At 42.2% G+C, this 18,804-nt stretch overlaps 1 long non-coding RNA gene across 4 annotated transcripts in view; it reads left to right on the forward strand.

The window, feature by feature from the left end:
• The window catches only part of LOC132252103 (uncharacterized), a 519,299-nt gene that overhangs the window by 137,007 nt on the left and 363,488 nt on the right, over positions 1-18,804 (forward strand). For all 4 annotated transcript variants that reach the window (XR_009463852.1, XR_009463853.1, XR_009463850.1 and 1 more), the window contains one exon: positions 15,062-15,149. This is a non-coding gene — a long non-coding RNA (uncharacterized LOC132252103). The remainder of the gene's footprint in view (positions 1-15,061; positions 15,150-18,804) is intronic.

Genomic DNA, 18,804 nt, shown 5'->3' on the forward strand with positions numbered 1-18,804 from the left:
AAAAGTACAATCACTGTATGTGGCCCTTATGTTAATCTTGCTAGACATAGCTGGTTACTTCAGGTAATATGAATATGAATTATAGCTTGGCCAGTTGGTTTTAACATTTTGTGGCACATTATTATTTATTACCAGGATAGCAGGATTGGCTAGCATGGACCAGAACCCCAAAGTATAAGGGCATTATAGAAAATAATAAATACACATGGTAAAATGTCAGGCCTTTTACTGTATTTTTCTGATGGGCAGGATATCTTTGCTGCTGCAGTACAGACCAATTGTAGTTCGTTGTGGAGGTTGAAAATTAAAAAAACCTCACAGTATTCTGGGTTTGGTTTGTGTAATCAAAAGGATATTTTTTTCCTCATGTTGTGAAAATGGTATGAAGTTTGTGGAACTAATAGCTTATGAAAAGATCACTTAAAAGACAATGGCATGTAATGAGAGCAAGATATAGGCATTAGAACTTCCTTGATTTATTAAAATATTGATCGAGAGGAGCACTTTTGGCCAAATATTTATGTCATACAGTGACATAAATAATTCATTTTCCTTACTTTCATTGTACTTATGCCTTCTGTAATTTAACAGAGAAAAATACATCATTAGCCATGAGTCATGTGAAAAAATAATCCTAGATCGCTGACACCAAAAGAAGAAAAGGAAAATTCCCCGGTGATAAACTATGATTCATAACATGGGGGGATGGGCCTGATTTGAAAAACATGAATCTTGCTTTCCCCAGAGTTTGGGGTGTTTGAACCTGGTATATTGGCTGGACGCCAATTCTAATATATTGCTAACATTGTGACAGATATTAATGAAACCATGATGTTTCCAGATAATGCTCATATCATTGAATATGTAGGTAGAAGAAGTAATTTCCTTATTCACCTCCTTAATGAGCCTAAAGTAGGGAGGGAATCCTTCCTAGTTTTTCTTGGATTATATAATTATCATCATCATCCATTTCTTACTGTTTTTGTGGCTGGTGAATATACTGCTCAGAGCACATGTTATAAACATAGTCTTGCAGCTTACTGGCTCTGGGAAAGGTTGACTTACCTTTAATGGTAATGGGAGGGGACAGGAGTCAGCAACCATTCAGCCAGGTATAACCCAATATATTTACTCCTTGCTTCCTAGCCAATGCTTAACAAACTGGGAGATAACTGAACTCCTTTGTTGGTATATTATAGATCCTTAAATAACTCACATGTGCTTTCAGCTTTCATCTGCTTTTGATCTTTTTTTTTTTTGGTTGTAGGGTCTTATTTATCTGTAGCAACCCTAGCAGGGAACTCTAAAGGGGATGTAAATATAACATGCACCTCCTTAAAGTTTCCTTAGACTCAGTCCACAAAGAACTTCAGGATTCCTTAATAGCATGAAAGACACTGTATAAATGAGAATAATTAACTAATGCAAATCGATTGCTGTTTTTAAAGATCTCCTCATTGTTATGGTGGCACCTGCATGTACTTTTTTACAGTCATAATTAAGGACGTGCTTATATCACGGTGACACTAAGCAATTTTCATGGGTTGCTTACAGAATAAAGAGAATTTTGTGGATATTTCCCATATCTGCTTCGTCAGCCCTGCTCCACAGCATGGATTGGTGAAGAGGCCCCAGTGGGGAGGAGGGATGAGTGGGCGGCTGGCATCTTGTCTGCTGCCCTTGGAGCAGCACATCAGATGGTGCCTTCCCCCAGCCTAGGCAGGTTGCGAGGCTGGGCTGCTGCAGTGAGAACCACTGGCTCCTACTGGGGAGCCAGTATTTTATTTTTATTAATTTTTCTAAGTTCATTTCCTGGACAATCCCAGATTTTGCAGTTTCTGCAAAATCTGCCAAATTGTGAATTGAATAGGCCCCTAATCATAATATGGTTTGCCATACAGAGAGAAATGGGAAGCTTGTAAGAAATCCGTGTCATATGAAAAGCCTCCGCAGATCTTTAATACGCAGAAATATCCATAAAAGGAAGCAAAGTGTCAAAGCCTTTCATCATTAAAGGAGTTGCATGTTAGGTTCTTGTTGCCTCAAAGGACAGAGAAGGTGATTATTAGAATTAGCAGGTAACTGCAGAAATATGGCCCTTAGCCTTAAATAATGTTCTAGGCTAGCTCATCCTGCTTTTCCCTACAATGACCTGGCCTTAGGAATTTGTCCCCAGACAGCCTGGCAAGGGGGGCTTTGAAGGCTGGCACAGGTGCAAACAGTCAGCTGCAGGTGTGCACTAGCCGCTTGGCTGCTCAGTTGCCAAAACAAATTAAAATCAAAAGGTTACAGGAAAGTCTGTGGCAAAGACCAGTCCCTGTGTGTGAAACAAAAAAAGGAAGAGAAAAGGTAAAGTTTTTATTTATCTCAAGTTTTTTGCATTTGTTTTGTTATAGTTCAGAATCACACAACCACTCCATGACATTTCTAAAGTTAATTATGTTTCTTAATAGATTTGAAGATTTGTCCTCTTGCCAAAGCACCTAACTTACTGGTTCCAAAGAGCCTGCAAATCAAATGGCCAAAAAATTCCTACTAAGTTGACGTAATTGTGTTTTTGACCATTATTGTTCTGTTTACATTAAGTTAGAACAGTTTTAATCTTGATCTGATACAAAATACAAGGTGAATATATATTCATGGAAGTGAGACCCAATTGTGCCCTTTTTAGCTAAGTATATAGTGATGGCAGGTCCTTTATTATTTTTTTCAGCAAATCTCTATGCACACTATTCAGTCCTAACCTGCAGCATTTCTGCAGTATTCTTATGTTGCTCTACATCACAAATACTGGATTTTCAAAGTAGAACTGAAAGAATGAGTCTGCAGCAGCTCTTGATTATACAGTAAAATCTGGTTAATTTGTCGTTTCAAGAAGATTGGTATTGAAGCTCATTATTGATGAGTGACTAATTATCAGTAGAGCAAGGTGTAAGCTGTGTTAGTCTGAAGCTAGGCAGACACATTTGATGAAGCATGCTGTTGCTTATGAAAGCTCATGCCTTGCTGAATTAGGTAGTCTATAAGGTGCCACTCTGCCCTGCCTTCTGCCTAATTGAAAAGTGAGCCCTTTTCAACTTTGCATGAGATGAATTTTGTGTGTCATGTGATTTTTGATATTTTGTAACAAATATGTAGCAAATACATATACAAAAAATATATGTACAAAAATTCTGAGTACTAATTGTATGCGTTCTGGCTCAGTAGATACAAATGGTTATGTGTATAATGCTTAATATACAATTTCCTTTTACAAAAAGAAGGCAGGGCAGGGCTCCCTTTAGAGACTAACTGGTTTAGACAGCCAAAAGCTTTCATAGGCAACAGACTAAGCTTTCATAGGTGACAGACTACTTTGTCAGATAATGTTGCCTACACAAGTTTCTGCCTCTGAATGAGTTAGTGTATACAGTATCAGCCTGCCCTGCCTTCTGCCTAACTTCAAACTAACATGGATAACTACCTCTCTCCATTTCAAAAAATCTGAGATCTTGCATTATAAGAATTATATGATTATGGAGCAAATTTTCAGTCAAAGGTTTTTTTTCAGTTTTAAATATATTTATCACCATAACAGAAGATAAAATTCCACGAAGTGTAATAGCTGGTCATCTATCCTTTGTTAAGTCAAAAAAAGCTAAAGAGTATCTCATGTTTTGTCAGCATCAGCTGGCTCGACCAGTGCTGTAGACAGAATAGGTCAGTACCTTTCAAGCCAATTAATTATCAAGAGCAATTCCATTGTGGTTTACTATATGTGTACATTTGGAAGTGATGAATTAGCCAAGTATTTTGTATACAAATCAATGGGACTCTGGCTGGGATTCAGTGCATTGACTAGTAAGACCACAGTAATGAGTTATCCCAGGACAGATTAACCAGTTTTTACTCTGTGGCCAGGTCCACACGAGCAGGGGTATACCTTTGCAGTAGCACAAATAGTAGCGGCAAAAGTTTGTGTCACTACTTTGTGCTGCAGTGCGTGCCCCTGCCTGTGTGCTTGGTCCACTGTTCCAATGCCTGTGGACATTGGTCCACTGCTCCATGTGCTGCAGGAGGGAGGGGTGGGGGCTGGCTGGGGCACAGGGTGCCTCAGCAGGGGCTAACTAGACCTCATGCTGAGGCATACTATGCTCTGGTCAGTTGGAGAGTAGCATGGGGAGATGAGGGAGCAGGCAGTGCTTCCCCATCTCTGCACACTGCAGACCCCCCCCCCCCCCAATGGATCCAGACCATGCCATGACAAGAAATGCAAAACCTGCCAACACATCTCCAGTACCCCCACAAGCTGTACACCAGAATCCATTACAGACTAGAATACCCAACTACATGTGTGGGCACATTTCTCACAAGAAAACCACTCTGTCTCCAGTCTATCTGTCCTAATCCTCAAAGGGAATTTAAAAACCACTTTTCACAGATAGCCCCATGAACTTCACTTCATCAACCTCCTAGATTCAAAAACTCATGGACTCAATATAGACATTGGATTTATGACACACTACAACTTGCCTGACATCTGACTTCCCAGGTAGCAGGTACCTCTCCACTTTTACCTGTTGTATCCCACTTCCACTCCTGCCCCCTGCCTCCCAGCCTCTCTCTCATCCCCTGGCGCCTCAATTTACATTTTCACTGGCTGTCTTCTTGCCTGTATTGCATGCCAGCCTCTGGATTCTGTACTACTCCTTCCATTCAGGAAGAGTACACACAGAAACTGCAGATGCTTCCTCAGCCTGACAAAGGGTTTTAAATCCAAAAGCCCATGCTTTGCAGATGGCATCCCAGGCAGCTAAGCTCACATGGACCCTCACAACTCCACTATAACCAGCAAGCCTCAGGCCTCTCAAAGATCTTGGCTTTCCCTAGCCAGGACTGTGTGTGCTTGTGGTGGCTGGAGGTTATAATGTGCCTCCTACCCGACTTTCATCAGGAAGGTCCTCAGTTCTGGCATTTCTTGGGGGCTGCCGCACCACTGATAGTCCCACCAGGCCTCCCAAGCCTGGTAGGGTGCAGTTTTAGGTCATGCCTAGGACCTGGGGCCTCCTCCTTCCCCATAGCCCCAGCTCATACCTCCAAGTTCGTCCTGGCATGGGAGCTCAACTGGGAGATGTTCTTCCTCTACTGGCTGGTGATGCAGTGAGTGTCACCTCCAGCTCTGAGAGCAGGGCATTAAATGGTTTTAAAAAGATAAAAAGGGAAAGAGGTGCAGATGGAGTGAGGAGGGTAGCACTCACTCCGTCTGCATGTGGCACTCAGCAGCGGGAGGTTCGCCTTGAGGAACACCAGCTGGTCCACCAAACCAGGATCCAAGAAGGTGCGCAGCAATGCTGAACACCCTCTCACTTGGAACACTGGTCGGTGGACAGGACAGGCGTTCCTGGGTAACCGTGGCCAGATCCTACCACATCTGGCTGTGGGTTGCCCAACAGGCCAAGGGGTCACAGTCCAGTGGCTGCATGTTCTTCCCGAGATAGGTAGCCACAGAGGCCTCCACACTACCTGACAGAAGCTGGGGTCTGGTGCCTCTGGACCTAACCATCAAAGCCATGCCCTTGGCCCATGTTGGTAGCAGCTGTCGTGGAGGAGACTGGCTGCTGCCGGGAGTGCTGGCATGGGAAACTGGATCCCCCTCTTCCACATCTCCCTGTCTGTGCCCTTCTGCCTCCCAGACTCTGTTCACCAGCACCTCCATCTAGTGATCCAGGGTTTTGCTGCCGCATACGCTCCCCTTCACCCTTGGGTTGCACATGGCTGCCAGCACGTGGACTGTACTGGACTGCAATGGATCCAGCCATTTCTTGATGCCTTCTCTCAGTTGCTTCACCAGTGCCTGCACCTCTGGTGACAGTGGCTTGCCCCAGCCAGAAACATCAATCCTCTGGAACTTCTCCATTTGTTTCTCAAGTTCCCTCACTATGGGGATCACCTGGCTAAGGAGGGCATCACCAGTGCTGACGGTCAGGTGGTCTCAAGGAATTGCTTGAGGACCACCAAGATCTGGGAGATGGTATCCCACTCTGTTTCCTTAAGCAGGCCACTGATCCCAATCTCCCTGACTGAGGCCATCTCATGGATGGCTTTCTGTTGCTCCACCAGCCTTTCCAGCATGATGTATGTGGAGTTCCACTGAGTCTCCATATCCTGAATGATTTTGTGCTGCAAAATGTTCAGCTCTGCCTGTTTGTCCTGCAGCCCCCCTTGCCCCCCTTGATGCTCTGGTAAAAGTAGCCCGCCACCGTCCTTCATTTTGAAATGAGCTGGCTGGTTGTGATGACACCATCACCAGCACCCTTGTCCCCCTCCAAGGTGACCCTGACTATAAGGTGCAACTTGTGTGCCACACAGCGGATGCCCACAAAGTTGGCATCATGGACCGCCTTGACCATATTGGTCCCATTGTCGGTGACCATAAATCACGGGTGACCTCACCCTGCCCAGTGAGCCACCCCTGCACCATGCGGTTTATGGCCACCGTGATCTCCATTGCTGTATGGGACTTATCCACCACCTCGGCTTGAAGGAGAGCCCACCAATGGCCTGACTGATGGCACTAGTGCCTTGTGAGAGAAAGGTAGGCATGATCTCTACCCTGTATGCTCCAGATGTGTGAGGTGAAGTGCAAGGCCATCTGCAGACCTGCCTTGCATAGCTCCTCCCTCATGCCTCATACAGGGAGGGCACCTCCATCCTGCTGATGGTGGTGCATGTGGGCACTTGGTAGGATGGGGCCACGAGCACCATGAGCCACTTAAACCCTGGCCATTCAACTAGGGAGAAGGGCTGGCCATCCAGAGCAAGCATCTTCTCAATGGTCTGGGTGATCTCGCTCACCTTTGCAACGTGCCTCCCTTTCTGTCCACCTTAGTCCCACTGTTCCAGGGTGGTCTGCCTCTGCTTCTTGGGGGTGCGTGCTTTGGACCAAGAGGGGGACTTCTTTTTGGGCATGCTCCCACTGGTGCCAGGCTGAGGAGGAGCAAGGGCAAGGGGGTGCTGACTCCTGAGATGCATCAGCATCCCTGTGGTGCTGAAATGTTTCACCTCCTTGTCCCAGCTTGCCTTACATTGGCAGTGCAGGGAGATAGCATATGTGGGATCATCTGCCAGCTCAAAATTATCCCACACTACATTACCCCCTCACTTCTGGGGTGCGGGTGCGGATCCTGCCTGATCCCCCTTCTCAGCAGGCAGAGGCAGAAGAACAGGAGGAGCTGACTCAGCTGAGCCACTTACCTCCACAACCTCAACCTCCTCTGAGCTGCTTTCTGGGAAAGGAGACCTGGCTCTAGGGGAACTTGGAAGGGAGTGGAGCACAAACTCAGATTCCTCCTCGGTCCTTAGAATTTCTTTTGCTAGGGCACTCAGGTCCCCTGCTTCCAGTTCCAGCTCCTCCTCTGGAACTGGAAGGCTCAGGCTGGGCACTGAAATGGGGGTGGAGGAGACTGTCATGCTGGTGCTGCTTGTCATGCTGGTGGTGCTGGGGGTTATTATTATAGCTGATGTTATTGGAGGGGGTGCAGATGCAGGCACTGGTCCCACTTCCTTGCTGCCACTAGCACCAGAAGCCTCATGCTTGCTAATGGTAGGAAAGAGGGTGCATCTAAGTTTGGGGGAGGAGGAACTTAAGCTCTCCTTCTGCCCCCTCTGCCTGTCCTGCCAGAAGACCTGGCATCTGCCTTTCCAGCACACTTCATATGTCATGTGCTGGAAAAAGATGTGTGTCTGTGTGAGTGTGTGTGTAATGTACGTGTAGTGCTTTCCTGCAGTGCACAGTGATGAGACACTGCCAGGCAAAGCACTACTTTCTTTTTTGGGGGGAGGAAAAAAAAAGAAGAACAACAAAAAACAGGATTTTGGGGGAAGAAACAGTTGCAAGGGATAACAATAGGAAGGGTAGGCAAAGGTAAATAGGAAAGGATTGGCTACAACTTGGTAGGAAGGCACTACCAAGCTGCAAGCTTACAGATGCTGCTTTCTGCTGCTGCTCCTGCTGCTACAAAGACACAGACACAGCTGCAAAATGGCAGAGAGCAGTTCACAAACAGCCTTTTATGGTGCTTCTCCATCCCTCCCCCAGAGCACTGGGATTGGAAGGGACCTCAGGAACAAATCATTGTCACTGGCCAGCCACAGATGTCAGTATTAGAGCGGGTCCTTCCCCCACCCCCACAACCCCCTCCCTCTTCTTAGTGCGTCTTTTCCTGCAAGCCTGCCTCTGAAACGGTCCAAAACATCCCAAACAGTCTGAAACAGCCGAATCATTTCCAAAACATTTCCGAAATGTTTTGGAAATGATTTGGATAGATCTGTTTCATTTCAGAGCTGTTCTGGAGCCTTGCATTTTGTTTTGGATTTGGATGTTTTGGCTGCTGAAACATCCGAATCTGAAACAAAATGAAACGGCCCCAAAATTTTGCACAGTTCCACTGTGTATTAGCTAGCAGATCACATGCTGGCTACTGTCTGTGCTGAATTAAGAGGCAGAATCAACAACTAGCTGGTAATGTCCCTCTGTTGTTTTCTTAATTGGATGATAAACACTGTTATCAATTCCCTGCTGGGCTAATCACAGCTCTTGCTGGAGCCTAGCCACACCCCCCTCAGCTCCATGCTGTGGAAGGAAGGGAGGGCTGCTTTAGCATCCCCCAGCTTCTAGCCTGACCCATGGAAGGCATGTGCCTGCATTTCTGGGATGTCTGTCTGCTTACAAAACTGATATAGCCTAGCCAGCAGGGCTGTCCTGGGGGCGGGGGAATCAGGGCAATTGCCCCGGGCCCCGCACTTTGGAGGTGTCTGCAGAGCTGGGCAGAGTGGCCATGATGACTCAGCACCGCTGCCACCACCGGCTTCACATCCAGTTGCTTGGCACCCTCCCGCCCGGCCGCCAATTCTACTGCTGGCTTCTTTCCATCCAGGGCACACAGGGGTGGGGCCCTACACAGGCTGGTTTGCCTTGGGGCATGTACCCTGCTCAGGTCATCTCTGCTAGCCAGGTTAGACTAACCTGCAAAGATTGAATCAATTCAGGCTTTCTGAATGTCTGTTCCTAGCGTAATAGAGGAGGATTTAGCCATAATCTATGAGTATAAAAATTCTTGTCTTTATAGGAGGCCAAGGTTAGCTGAAGTCATCGTAAGTCATTTACCAGCATTGCAAAAGGGGGACTACACATTGATACTGAGGAAGCTGTTAAGACTTTTGACATGCTAAAAACACAGGCCAACTTAAGCAAAAAAAACCCCATGTTGGTCACACAGGTAAAAATGACTCCCTGAAGCAGAATGAGGCATATATTTTGTTTATTTGTTTTAACTGACTAGAAAAAACAAAACAAAAACTATGTATTTTTCTTAGACTTATTCTCACTTCCCTGTGAGATCTTACAAAAAATAAAATAGCTAATCAAGTGATTGGATGTATCAAGTCAATTTTTTTAGGCTTTTTATTTTGACAGTAAGCTATAATTATTGGGTTACGGCTTTCAATGGTTTGCAGTGAAATTCAGGTTTACACGTGTAATCCCTATTTTCCATTATCCCTACTTTACTGAGTTGGTGGAAAATGGTGCCAAAATAATAAGCACCTTCTAGAAGCGGTGTGGAGCCAGACTCAGAATCATAGTTAGAACTAATGAAGTATGCCATCAATTCATTGAACAGAAAACTGGAAACCTGAATGCGTGCACTGCTGGAAACCAGTGTCAGAATCATGATGGAAATGAAGTTATAGAAAGGAAAGTAAAAATACTTAGCATGTCTTGGGGTCCTGGAAGCTGCTGCCACTGCATGGAAATGACGCTGTGATGAAGAACAATAGCTGCAAACAGCAGCAGTGCTACAAGAGAGAGTCTTGTGGTCATACGTGGCTGTCGCCTTAAAGAAACATGTATGATGGAGAAATAAATTAGTCTCTCTTCCAAGGCCAGGAGGAAGGCATGTAGTCAATCAGTTTACTAGAAAAGATCTCCGACAGATATAGCAGGCAGCTAAGCCCCAGGCAAAATGGACAACGGTCAGACAATTCTGGTGCTGCCTGAGGCAGCTCAGGGCAACTTGGAGACTAATCAAACATTTTTAGTTAGTTAATAGATTAGTTATAACTGTTTGATATCCTATATTATGTTAATATTGATTGATAATCATTATGTTTGACTGAGAAGGGAAGATGGGATTGTACAGGTTTTGGCATGAGCTTGTTGGAACCAGTGGTTATACTGGAGTAATGCTCATATTACTCAGCGCTGAGCAGTTAGAACTCAGGCACCAGATTCTACAACTCTGATTAAATGCCTAACATATTGTTTAGTGATCAAAGAGGTAGTAAACTGTGTTTCTTCCCCCAGACATTAACTATTTCCTGGGTCTATTTTCTCTTTTCAATAATCCCCTGTGCAATCACAGCTTCAGGCACTTTAAAGAGCACCATCCTGGAATAAGGATTGATTTGTCCCATGGTTCTACTATCCTGCCTGAGCTCTGAAGGGTAAGGGATTTGTATTATGTGAGTCTGTATGAGGAATGTATATTCTAGAGCCAATGGCACTCATGTCTAACAAATTGTGACTTTGAACACATAGACTGATCTCAACTGCTGGGTTAAAAAGCACAGGAGAAAATGTCTATGAGGTACACAGGACCCAAACCATGAATGATCAAACCCAAAGTCTTGAACTAATCCCAGAAACTAAATGTGAATGAGTACATTTGGTGGAGTTTAATGTGCTTCCTGCTCAAGGGAAGGACAGATGTGTTCTGCACCAATAGGTCTTCAAGACTAACAAATAGTTTTGGATTAGATCTCCTGATACCTTTTCATGAGAATAGACCTCTGCTTAGGCTGGCAAACTCACTCCTTTTTGTCAGTAAAGACATGGAAATATCTGTAACTAAATGTAAGAGCACTAAATGAAACAAGAAAATGTTGAAGACACACATCAGGGAAAATACAGGTTACAATTAGAAATGATTAGAATGGAATAGTTTCCCTAATTAGAGGATTGAATACCAGTAATTGTATTGGATCATTTACAACAAAAATAGACAAATCATTAGTTTAAAAAAAAAAACATTCTGAAGATAATGATCCTGTTTTGTCAGGGGACCTAGTAGGTGAATTCTGATATCTATACTTGAGCCCTCAGAAACTGTCTTTCCAGAATTACTTAATGTTATTTAAAAAAGCACAAAAAAGATTTTGGACTTTCCTGCTTTCTGAAACTTGCAGTAGTTGATCTAAGAGCTGGAACTTTACTGCAATAGCTTTGCAAGTTCAACATGTAAACAGTGCTGTGAGGATTTGAGCTGTATCAGTAAATGTGTGCAGTCTTGGTGTCAGGAGTTGGCATGGCATCCATATGTGTCCATTATTTTGTAGGATCAGGACAATAATGTTTCCTTAAAAAAGAAGAAGAAGAAAAAAAGAATTCACTGAAAAATGTACCCAGTAGAGTCCAGATTTCTTTTTATTAGAGCTTTTTTACCTTATACAGCACCTAATTTAGCCCACAGACAAAAAGAAAATGTATCTTGAATATGCATCACAGGTTCCAAAAATGAAAAGAAATTGGATTTGGATAGCACTTACTCAATAGACAGATATGATACATGGTAAGAAGGTGCACTGTCTGCCCTGTGATAGATTAAACTACTTTGTAGGAAAATTACTGTGAGCCAGTCACCACCACCACCGTGGCTAAATCTTTAATAAAATTCTCTTCCATATTCAAGAGCGAGGTATGAAGTACACAATAAGCAGAGTGAAGTAGAGTGCCATTTATCAAACCACAGCTAGGTCTGTAATCTCCTGCTTTATCCTTTTTTAGTACTTTATTTGTCTTTATTGTTGCAAGGAGGCACATTTACTCAGGGCAGTGGGCATGCAGCACCGACAAACCTTTTGTCTTAAACTCCACCTTTTAATTGTTCCCCCCATGGTGATAGCAGTGCTGTCATTCTATTAGTGTAATTAGTTTGTTGAATTTTGGTGATCCACAACTCCTCCCCCATCACCCAATGCCACCTCTCTTATTCTTATACCATAGGAAGACACCAAAACCACCAACATAATGCAATAGGAATGCCCAAAGCTGTGGGGAGGGATTGAGTTCCATAATGCCTTTCAGTGAGCCCCTTGGCAAGATGGCATTATTAGACCATGTTGAAACTGGCCCCTGGGTGGCACTACATGGACAGAGCTGATACCAGAAAAAGCATTTTCAGTTTAAAGGGGAAAATAGATGTATCCCAGTAATTTTATTCAAGTAATTTTCTTCTTAAAAATGATCATATTTCAGTGTTACATTAGCTGATATTTTCTAAATGCAATGATCATTTATAATAATGCCCAAACCGATTCCTAATATTGAATCAGATGCCAAAATATTCTGGACATCTTGAGCGTGAAAATATTCCAATCACTTTTAGTCACATGCTAATATTAAGTACAGATGCAGTGGAAGGGTCCTGTGGGTAGGAAGTATGTGACTAGAAGTGCTTTGTGCTGCCTGAATATGCATACTGCCAGTCTGTGCTGCAGCCCTGGGGGTGATTTTTTTAGTACTATTATAACCCTTTTTATTGTTTGAATAGCAGTTTTATGACAAAACATTTATATTCAGCCTGCCTTTGTACTTGACTGAAAGAGAGCAATCACTGAGAGTGATAAGGCAACAATGGTAATGATAACTGCATTTATGGAAGCTTACAGAATTTAAACGGGCATGTAAAAATAGACTTACTATAGTGCTCTACCTGAACTGGTTTGGGCATATTCCTTTTGTCAGACCTAGAGGTTTCAGTTTTTCTCTCTTTTTTTGTTTTCTCATGATTGCTGTTTCTGTGTGTCTCACATGTATGTACATCAGCTTTACCTTTCTACTGTCTAACAGAAGTGATGCTGTTATCAGATGGAGCACCATCATAATTTTGTCAAATTCACCATCTCCAAATGAGCTGTTGAACTTAACTGTAGATTCCTAAGACTCTGTGGTTATTTGTTCTTGAAGCAGAATGGCCTCTTTGTCTCTTGAGGCCCCACCTCTCATGAAAAATGGATAGTTCTTTCAGTCTCCCTTCAGGGAGGCAGGGGGAGGGAGAGAGAGAATACTGTATATCGTAACATAATCCAGTAGTGTTAGACTGGTCATTCTCTTCAGCAGGTGCAAAAATGGTCCAAATGTATCACAGAAGAATCAATTCTATATTTTTCCTCCTTTTCCTCTTGTATGAATGTGTGTGTATGTTTCTTTAAAATTGGTCATTTTTAGCGTAAGACAAAAGAGCAACAATATGCTCAAGTGGTTTAGTGTCTTAGTATGACATCTGCCTTCCTTCCTGCGTATCTGTCCATGTGACTGTCCAAGTAGTTTCTGGGTCAGTATTACTAGCAGAATTTTGAGACTGTTCTGGAATTTCTCCTAAATCTGATTGCATTCTCTGTTTCAGTATAGATGATCAAGGAAGAATTTGGCCACAGACTGGCATTAGGTTTCTCCCAGGAGAATCACTGCTCTTCTGGTAGAAACTAGAAACATACAAGCATTCATTCAAATATGGGCCCTCCAGCAGAAAGATTTCCAGGGGTCTCCCTTGCAAGAACAGCTCTCTTACAAGAATAAATGCTTGACCGTCCCATCCCAGTCTAGTGCAGAAGGGGAGTAGCAAAGCACCTTGCCTCTTCTTTAGGCTGAGGATTCCAGGTTGTGGGGGAGGAGGAAACTGTGCTGACTGTTCCAGTTTTCTCCCAGATCTGTCTGGGAGGGGAGTGGAGCAGTTGCTCTTTGCCCCTGTACTCTCAGACCCTGGTCTGGGAAGTGAATGAGTAAGAGTTGCCCACTGCTCCCTTTTTCTGCTCCAGTGATTGGAGCAGAACAGAGGAGCAACCTGTCTTGCCCCCTGACCTGTACCCAGACCCATATCCATCTGGGGACAGGTTGGGGGTGCTGCCCAATGCTCTCATTGCTATGAGAAATTTCCACTGATAGAACTGAATGCCTGTTCAAGTCCTTTGTCAACATAGACTTTGGTTAAAAAATTTTGGGACCGGATTCTATCAGTCTTACTCATTCGAGTCATGGCTTACTCTGTGTGTAGTCTCGCTGCAGTCTGTGGGCCTTCTCTCAGAGAAAGGGATTGCTGACCATGACTTTAGAGCAACAGAACCTAGCCTATGTTTCATATAATCTCTTAGTGTTTTAAAGAAATTTTGAAAGCAGACAGTTTGATACCAGATCTCCAAGCTCTTTCTTATCAAAACCAAAGGCATGTGCACCTCATAAGAGCAAGTGACTTGTTAATTTTGAAGCATGCTTTAAAAATGGTATTGATCTTCAAAGCTGTTAATATTGACACATTTAAATTTCTTCCATAAGAGATTCCTTTATTGCATATCCCTAGTCTTTTTCCATATATACTTTTTACATTCATAATATGCCATATTTTTTTTGCCTTTGGAAGGAAATATTGAGGAAAAAAGTGAAATCCTGAAATATAGAGGGAGTGACAAGAATACAAGTATGAAACTAGCATTAATAAAAGCAAGATATATACTTTACTAATGCAAGATCTCACTAACTATAGTACTGAAATGTCTACTTAGAATTATATATGTATGCACATTACCTACTGGTTTCTATTTTTTCATGTTCCGGTCTATGCAATTTTAGCTTTAAATATATTTAAAATCATAATACAAATTCTTTTTTCCCAAAGAGAAATATAAATAATACAAACATTAACTTACTTTGCCTAAACTCTTTTAGCATTTTACTGAAATATCAGATTCAAATATACATCATTTTCTGGTAAATGTCTTTCTAATTCTTTTGCAGCGAATGATACCTGTTTCCCCAGGCCCTACTACTTAGTGGATATTATTGAACAAGTGTCTCTTACAGGTTCTGAAAAAGTGCAGCATTATGCAAAAGAAATTTTTAAAAATGTGCATGGACTATTTAGGAATATGCACAGTGAATATTAAACAAACACCTGAAGTTCCTGGTGCTATTGCCTAGAACCAGCACTTCATTATCTATTACGTGCAGTGACTTTGAATTTTTTATTAGGTACTGGTCTCAGCCTATAAGGCTTATACATGATGGATGCAAGAGCGATTTCCAACAGAGAGAAGCTTATCACAGATCCACCTAAAAGGTAAGGCTATTTTTTTTTATTTTTAGTTTGCATGACAGAACTATTGCTCACAGACTATGGGAGAAGAATGGTTTATGTGTTGATTGAAACAGCATACTCTGTGTCTTACCAGTGCAAGTAAGTCAAGCCACAGGGATGCTGGACTTTGTTTAAGTCAATTTGCAATATATAACCCTGTGTGACAGATACACATTATACACTGAATGGTTCCTTCCTTTGTTTCATGTTACACATCTACTTTTTGTATTTTTTTTTTCATTTACTCAGTGCAAGTAGAGAAAGGTTTGGGCAAAATCTAGATTTTTTGAGTCTTCCTTAAAATTTTGGCTGTTCAGATCCAGGATTTGGTTCAGATAATTTCTGAAAGTCATGTTGACTTTGCAGACCCAATGCATGCAATACATTTAAAAGACTGAATCAATGTTGTTAGCATTTGGCCTACCTGCCAACCAATTCAGTGTTAACAACTGTTAACAAGCTTTAGGAAAAACCAAGAAAAAGATTGGAGAAGCTGAGAGCTATTGGGAGAGGAAGTGAATAAGGAAGGAAAAGAAGAAGGAGAAAAAATATAGAAACAAAACAAGTGATAGTAAAGAGAGTGCCACAGTTATCTCCCACTAGTCATCCTCTATAGACGGTCTGCTGATGACCTCCCCAACCAAAATGAAGAAGATGTTTTAAGGCATTTTGTCAAGCCATCATGCACCAATAAATAACATGCATTTGAAAGGAAGTTCATTCAAATCACTAGGCAAGAGGGAAATGGTGCCTCTTCTTGAACTCAGGAATGTGATAGGCAATATGCCTGGGGTACTCGCATTTTGTTACTGTCTGTGCCAGAATATTTTGTTACTGTCTGTTACTGTCTGTGGCAACTCAGTAGGCACAGACAAAACTTAAATTTGTTGCATGATCAACCCCTTGAAAGTGCCCCACAAAGAGCAAGGCTGCAGAACACTCCAATCATGTGAAAAATTATCCCGCATTATATAAGGGTGCTTCAAAGTGGAGTACCTTCATTAACTTTTGTTTGCTGTGGTGGCTGGGCTACTGCAGCCCAGCCCAACCCCTGGTACTGTCTCAGGGTTGGGTGGGGGGCAAGGGAGAAAGCAGGGTAGGGAGGCCCATTCTGGGGTTTGCCCAACCATGCTGTGGGGTGGGGGGGGTGTAGATTGAAGCTCCCCTGAAGTGAGGGTGCAGGCTGGGGAAACCCCAAAATAGCAGGTTGGGGAAACCCCAGAATGGACCTCCCTCCCTCCTTCTCATCCTGAGACAGCACTGGAGTTGGGAGAGCGGGGGCAGAGCGAGGGAAAGAGGCTGCAACTGCAGCCAACCCTGCCTCTCTCACTTGATTAGCTCTAAATTGGAGCTCGATCTCCCATGCTTCTGACCCAGCAGCTAATATCTGTTGAGTCGGGAGGGTTGGTCTAACTCATGGTGCTTTCTCTGAAGTGCCATGAGTTAAATCGGGGAACTGCCCTTCTGTCTGCACCAAGTGTGACATTCTTAGGTGGTGGGCTGGTTATTACCAAATCCCTTCTGGCAAGGGCCTTTTAAAATGGGGAATTAGGGGTGAGCAATTTCCAGTGGCTCATGATAGCTCTAAAGTGTTGCTTTTTCCCTGTGTGTTTGGGAACAGAGCTGTTAATGGCATTGTAGTATAGTTGCTGTTCCTTGGTGGGAGGTCTTGACAGTCACATATTTATTAGATAGCCAGTTTGAGTGATACAGTGTTTTATATTTTGCTCTGAAAGCAGTGTCTTTTGATGGTGAAATCTTGAATCGTTTACTAGGTAAAGAATATTAAAAATAAACTTAGTAAATAGAGTAAGGCCTCCTTCATTCAAACCATTTACCACCTTTATAACTATAATTAGATATGTTTACTCCCTAAATTAATCATGGAGACAAAACTATAATTAGAAAAAAAACTACAAATAAAATTAGGATTGATTCAGTGAATGCTGTCCTAAATGTTGGGTTACACTCCAGATTCTTTTCCTCCCTGTTGGTCATGTATGTAAAAAGTTGTTTTTATAGGTGTTAACAGAACTGACAGGTCCAGTTAACTTATTAGATTCAGTCACTTCCAGTGTTTCCAACTGCCTGGCATTTTGTAAATTTATTTTGTATGTGAAAGTTTTGGCAATATTATTAGGTTGGGGTATTTTTTTTTTTCATTTTATGCCTAATAGAGACATTTGGATTCATAATGTTTGAAGTGTATAACTAAAAGAAAATTCTGTAGAGTGGTGACTGTGTGAAAAGAAATAGGCTTCAGAGAATATAAAAAATGTGAAAGGAATGAGATACAAGCTGTTTTTAGAAAAAAATTAAAGAAATATGATTTTTGAAAGGTATTTACACATTTTAAGGAACATCAAAATTTCCTACAGTAATACAAGAAAAAGTTATCTGATTTTTTTCAGGCTCTCTAAAAAATTTGAATAAACCATTGGATAAAAATACATTGCAAATTAAATTAGTAATTTCAGGGTGGAATTTTTTTTCCAGGTAAAAATAATGCTTTATTTGAGGATTGGCTTCATGGAATTCTACCTTCCTGAAGAAGCTAAATACTTCTTCAGCAATTTGAGCTGACACAAGAGCTGGTTGGGAATTTTCTACAAAAGTTATGTTAACTAAGAAAATGCTGATTCACTGACATAAAATTGGTTCATGGATTTTAGCTTTCACAAAAGAAAAAAAAATTGAAGTTGCTTAATTGAAAACTTTTAGCATTTCAAAGGAAAGGTTTTATTTTTTGGCTTCAAATGACTTCTTGTGTAAAAAATAATTTAGTTAAAGTACAAGGCTGAATATATTTATATATGTATATACTTGTACGCAAGTACTACACCTTGGGAAGAATAAGCAAAACACATATATAAAATGGGTGATACTTAGCTGGATGGCAGCACTATGGAAAGGGACTTTGGAGTACTGATAGATTGCAGACGTCTTCAGTATGATGCAGCTGCGTCAAAGGTGAATGTAGTTTTGGGATGCATCAATAGAAGTATTGTGTTCAAGACATGGGAGGTAAAAGTGCCTGTCTACTTGGTATTGGTTAGGCCTCATCTTGAGTACTGTGTTCAGTTCTGGGCTCCACATTTTAAAAAGGACATGATTAGAGAGGGTCCAGAGGTGGGCAACAAAGTTGATAAAGGGCTTGGAAGGCAAGTCGTATGAGGAGAGAATGAAGGAGTTAGGCATGCTCAGCTTGTGGAAAAGACACATAAGAGGGAACATGATAAAAGTCTTTAAATACTTGAAGAGTTGCCCTAAAGAAGAGGAAAAGCACCTTTTCTCTCGGTGCAGACAGAAGGAGGCAGACCCCTAGCTTGAAGTTGCAAAAAAGTCTGTTCAGCATCACTCTAACATGTCTGGCATGTCTCCTTTCATCACAGCAGGGGACAATGTGTATTTGTATGATGAACTAGTTTTACGCTAGCAATATGAAATCTGTTTGAACTCGTTTGCATGTATGTGCCAGTTGGTATTCACATTTGAGGTGGTAAGTGCTGGGGCATTGTGTCCTTAATAGATTTTTCTCATAATATCTAATGCATATCTTATGGATATGTCTGTTCCCTCTATATTTCAATGATATGTTTATTACTTACAAAATAGTATGTACTGACTGAGGTACATA

The sequence above is a fragment of the Alligator mississippiensis genome, chromosome 1, assembly GCF_030867095.1.
Source record: "Alligator mississippiensis isolate rAllMis1 chromosome 1, rAllMis1, whole genome shotgun sequence".
Classification (NCBI taxonomy): Eukaryota; Metazoa; Chordata; order Crocodylia; family Alligatoridae; genus Alligator; species Alligator mississippiensis.